Raw genomic sequence first — 6000 nt, 5'->3', positions numbered from 1 at the left:
TGAGTTAGAAGCTGCATTATAAAAAGTAAAAAGGAATGGATAAAAGTTAATTTCAATAATATATTTGATTTAACCAAATATATTTAAAAATATCATTTAACATGTAATCAATATAAAAGTTATTATTCAGATATTTTACAATATACTCAATAAACCAACAAGTAGTTGCCCTTGAGTTGATCCTGACTCATGGAAACTCATGTGTGTCACAGTAGAACTGTGCTCCATAGGGTTTTCAATGGCTGTGATCTTTTGGAAGTAGGTTGCCAGGCCTTTCTTCTGAGGCACCTCTGGGTGGATTTGAACCTCCAACTTTTCAGTTAGAGTGGAGAATTTAACCATTTGTACCACCCAGGGACTCCCATTACACTTGTAGCACGTCTTAATTTGGACTAGCTGTATACCCAATGTTCAATAGCCACAGGTGGCCAGTGGCTACCATACTGAACAGCATACTGCTATAGTTTCGATTTTCTCTATATGCATATTATTTGAATGTTTTACAAGAAGAATGTATTTTTATATTATTTTTATAATATAAAATGAATAAAAAGAACAGAAATTGAAGAAGCAAAAATGGTTTATGCTGCTCAACCTGAAGGTAAGTTTTTAAAGATGTGCTCACCAAAGAAAATTCATAAAACAAGAACAAGAAGAAAAAAAAAATCAAATCACCTATTATCCCTATATCCAGAAAAAACACTTTTAAATTTTGGAGATATTTCTTCCAGATCCTTCCCTGTAAAGTATATATTATATGTAATATCACCCTTTATTTTAAGGAGTTTTATCTCTTCCATTTGTAGGAGCGTGCTGTGTCTGTTTGTATAAATGTAGAAAAGTGATTATGAAACATTTAAGGTTGAAAGAAAATCATGATGAACCCTAGTCCTTTTGATCAGAAGAGATTTGGAAACTACGTGTGAAATGTACCATCTTTCACATTTCTATTTGCTTTTTGAGACATCCAAAATGTTGTAAGCCTTGTTTTTATGTTCCCCCTTGTACGACTGATTAGTTATTTCCCTTCATTTTAGTTTTAGTTTATTTCTCTTCATTTTAGTTTTAGTTGAGTTTAGTTTTAGTTTTAAACAAGGCTAATAAAGAGTCTCAGGAACTACAAAAGTAGTATTGCAAAACTAAAGGTCAGAATAATGATTTGAGGTTCATCAAAAAAAAAAAAGCTAAGGGCAATAAGGAGGTTTTTAATGCTATGTCTCAAACAAGAAAGAAATAAGAGAAAACAGCAAATAAAGAAAAAAGAATTTCTCAATTCTTAGTTTTCTTACATTTTCTTAATAAGGAAAACACTCAGAGATCAAACAATAGATAAACATTGTTAAGGCAGAATTGGATCCTAATATAGGCCAAAAAATGATAAGTTTTAGTTTTAGTGTTGTTCCAACCACTGTACTGTTATATCATGGGGACAGGAATTGGTGAGGAATTCTCTGAATGCTTAGTACAGCCTGTGGTGGAGGAGAGTGGGACTAACAGCCCTTAAAAATTTCCCTTCCTCAGTTCACTGTTTTCTTCTTTTTGTGAGGTTGAACAATAATCTAGTTTTTCAGGGGCACCAATTCTGTAGGACTAGGCTCAAATTTATATTGAAAATTATTGTCTCTTTATCTTCTTACCTCCCATTATAGAGCCTTGCCATTTTCATCCAAAAAAGATTAAAGATGGATCAAAGTAAAGACATGTTCCCAAAGGGATGACTCCCACAATCACACATTTTCCGTAATTCTTGTTGCAAGATTCCAGAGCAGCCAACTTGTTTAAAGGCAGAGAAAAACAGATGGACTTATTTGAAGACGTTATTTAAATATGTGGTCAGATTTGCCCTTGTTTAGCAGTCCCTGGCAAGGACACTTTCTTCCCTAATTAAAATGATCTTTTTCCATCAGAACCCCCCAAATTAAAATGATTCCTTTTTGTCTTAAAATTACTTACGAATGAAATAAATTTTCTATGCATCTAAAAGATTTCCATAATGTTTCAATGAAGTTCAAACACAGAAAATCATTTGGACAAAGAATCAAAAGGCATAAGAAGCTGTAGAGATAAGACACATTATGAAAGGCAGTGATGGGGATATAAACAAACTGAATATGTGCTGGAAGTCTCGTTTTGCTTTTACTTTGCTAGTAGTTGCATCTTCCTGCAAATTAAGAGAGCAGTGAAGAAAACTCATTATTTTAACCTAACTCTGGACAAAAAGGAAAAGTCATTTGGTAATATGGTGATGTGAGACAGAGACCAGGCCGTCTTAGATGAGTCCTCTTAGTCCTCAAGGAAGTCACGTTGGAAAAATAAAACTCTGACAATGAATTCCACAAATGAGCTCTGTGTGAAAAGGGGGGGTTTACATTTAATGATTCTAAAGTGCTCGTACTTCAGCTCTTAAGACAAAGAATACAGTAAATGAAAGTAGAGCTCTATAAACAAGGCTAATAAAGAGTCTCAGGACCTACAATAGTAGTATTGCAAAGCTAAAGGTCAGAATAATGATTTGAGGTTCATCAAAAAAAAAAAAAAAAAAGCTAAGGGCAATAAGGAGGCTTTTAATGCTATGTCTCAAACAAGAAAGAAATAAAACAGCAAATAAAGAAAAAAGAATTTCTCAATTCTTAGTTTTCTTACATTTTCTTAATAAGGAAAACACTCAGAGATCAAACAATAGATAAAAATGTTAAGGCAGAACTGGATCCTAATATAGGCCAAAAAATGATAAGAAAGCAAACAGCAGCTTTGAATATTAGCAGATTACATTCTGGAATACTGAAAGGACTTGTGCTTATCATCTTTTTCTGAAACCTTGTCTCATGTGACACATTTTCACCTCACTGAAAGTATTAATGTAGCAACATCAAGAAAGAGATCCCTGGTCCGCATAGACGCTTGATTGTTGTTGTTAGCTGCTGCCGAGTCACCCTCAATTCATGGTGACCCCACGCATAATGCAACAAAACTCTGCCCAAGTCTGTGCCATACGGACCTTTTGTTCCATAGGGTTTTCATTGGCTAATTTCAGAAGTAGATAACAGATTTTCTTTCTAGTCAGTCTTAGTCTGGAAGCTCTGCTAAAACTATTCAGCAACATAGCAAGGCGCAGGTCTCCATTGACAGATGGGTTGTGGCTGCACATGAGATATATTGGCCTGGAATCAAACTTGGGGCTTCCAAACAGAAGGAGAGAATTCTACCACTGAACCACCAAATGCCACCCAAGGCTGGATTAGAACATTTTAAAGGCCCCGTTCCAACTCTGAGAGGTTACTAAAAGCCAGATTCTACCAGCTATTTGAGATGAATTCCCCCAGCCATAAATCCTGCGATCTTAAAATTTCACCTGGAAGCATACTATGGTTTCAGCACAGCTAGTGGCTTCAAAAGAATAGTCCACCTTATTGCCAGTCATTTCAATAAGCACTTGTTGGATGGGCTTCTCAAGATTCCTGGGATTGATACACTCAGTGGCACCCAGAGACATTAAAAAAGAGACATTACCTTACCAAATTTGTCTCCGATGATGTCAACACCAATGATCCTGAAAGCTCCAGCTGCCTTGCAACCCATGATAATGGAAAGGCCAACTCCGCCCAGGCCAAACACAACACATGTCGAATTGGGTTTGACCTGAATTATCAGAAAACACAGACACCTGAAGGCAATGCTGTTTCAGAAAATGCCCAGCAGGCCTTCTTTAGCTGGGAAGGCAATGTAATTAGTCAATCTATCTTTTTAAATGATTACATATTTCAAATAACACTTTCCTTAAAAAGGAATTTAATAGAAGTCAAAGATTTATTCAAAGTACTACTAATCTCTAGATAGAGGAGAAGATTTCTTACAGAAATGTCAGAAACTAATAGGCATTTAAACATTAAAATTGTCAAAATTATCACCCTATGAGTTTAGAGAACAATTTCTACCTTTTCTGCTTTGGGTTGAAGACCAGACGCATAGCAGTAGCTTTAGCTGTATGTAACTTTTCACCTTTGGACATTATATCTATACAAAGGAACTGCATAAATTTTCGTTACGCCCAGCTATTATACATTGAGCTCCTGATATCTATTTATTAGGTTACCATGAGTAAAAAACAGAAATAAGTGGCTAAGAATTTTCTAGGAATTCCATATAAACGTCTGTACTGACTACTGCTCATTTAATAAAGACTAATCAATTCAATCAATTCTGATAAACCATTTGTCTGTAGAATCCATTTAGTAACTATTATTTCCTTCAAACTACTACCACTAATCCCATTTGAAGTAAGTTCAATTCAATCAATTCTGATAAAGCATTTGTCTGTAGAATCCATTTAGTAACTATTATTTCCTTCAAACTACTACCACTAATCCCATTTGAAGCAAGTTGAAGAGGGTAGGAAATGTAGATAGGCTCATAAAAGAATAATGAAAAAGAAGAACAAGGAGCAGCCAGACTGCCATTTGCCCTATTCTTCCTTGTGGAGAAAGGAAAGACAGTCATTAAGACCAATTATTGCTCTAAGGAAAGGTAGCTAATTTCTAAAATTGTCCCCAGAAGAGTATTTTCAGAAAAAATAAACTTGACTGAGAAGTGCTTGTCCCTCAGGCAGTCTCCAGTTAAAACTTGTAGATGGTTAACACCTTAAATTTCTTGTTCTGTCTTACTTCTTTTGGGGGCTAATCTATTCATAGCCACCAACTGAGCAGTTAGATGCCCAGTTAACAATAGACCATGGGAAGCTTATAAACTTATCCATTTTTGTCAAATTTGAGAATTGCCAAAAGCAGTGGTATTAGGGATTTTTCCTTGCCAGAATAGATTTGAGGCACTTAAAAAAATTAGCTCAAAAGATTTTAAGCAGAAATTACTGTAGACAAATGGAAAAGCTGCCTTCTCTTTCATCTTTCCCACCTTAAAACATATTAGATTAAAGTTTTTGAGACTATTTCAAGTTCCTATGTCAAAAGGAAAGATAAGTAAACTCTTGATTTTCATATTCCAGTTTTCTTCTAAGAGCAAGTTTTCTAAATGGAAATCTCTTTTTTTTAAAAAACTATCATTTAAGAAAAGATGCTACTTTTTAAAACACTTTCAAGATTCTAACAGAATTATTTCCAACCTTCAATCCTTACCTCTAGTCCTATTGTATCATGCATTCTTTTCCATATGCAGGAAAACAAAGAAAAAAATTAATAAATAAATGTGAGATACTAAGTGTGCAAACTTAGGTATATATCCTCAAACATGCTAAGTAATAAGAAAGGCTAACAAGATTTTGTGTTTGTTCCCACCTTTCATTTTGTGACAATGCATAAAACCTTTCAACCTTGAATGGAGGAAAAAAAAGGGAGCCATATAAGTTAAAATGTGACCACCTTGAGCACATAGCCTATTCTTTGCCCTGAGTCCTTCAAATAGCTACCCAAAGAGAATGGCCTGACATACGAATTCCACAGTTGAGCTTGACTTTCTTTTGATAAAAAGAAAATGCAAGGGTGTATGATCAAGCCTTCAGAAGAGTGTAACAGGAAAAAAACGAACATTAAAGTCCTCATCTTGCAGTATTTATTGCTGCTCCATAACCTGCAAGAAATCCACAGCCTATCAGACAGACTTTCTCTGGTGGAGCAGCAGAATTGACTCTGACAAAGTTATTTTCTTTTAACACTGTGTACTCAGTGAAGGTGCCCAAACTGAAGAGTTGATAGATGGGATTTCCTTTACAGGTAACTCTGCTGGTGTCATTAGCCATTGGTTCAGTACTGTTATAAAAGCATAGTGAAGCAAACAATAAAAGCACCGTATGAGAGATAAATGAAGGTATATGATAAAAATGGTAAGTCAGTACTTAAAAAGACCTACTTAAAATTCATTGCAGATGTTGCCTTTAGGGAACAAACAAGAGTCGCATTTTCCACACTGACGTAAAACTAGAGGGATGACTTTGTCTCCTGGAAAAAGAACACAATAATTAGTAAAAAAAAAAAAAAAATTCTCTCTGAA

General features: G+C 35.0%; 1 pseudogene; it reads right to left on the bottom strand.

Annotated features, from left to right (window-relative positions):
* Positions 1-1662: 1662 nt before the first annotated feature.
* LOC126077540 (alcohol dehydrogenase 1-like) overlaps positions 1663-6000 on the bottom strand; it is a 48680-nt pseudogene continuing 44342 nt past the window's right edge.

This window comes from Elephas maximus, chromosome 5 (genome assembly GCF_024166365.1).
Source record: "Elephas maximus indicus isolate mEleMax1 chromosome 5, mEleMax1 primary haplotype, whole genome shotgun sequence".
Taxonomy (NCBI): Eukaryota; Metazoa; Chordata; class Mammalia; order Proboscidea; family Elephantidae; genus Elephas; species Elephas maximus.
The sequence above is the reverse complement of the archived record's forward strand: the minus strand, read 5'-3'. Positions and strand labels throughout refer to the sequence as shown.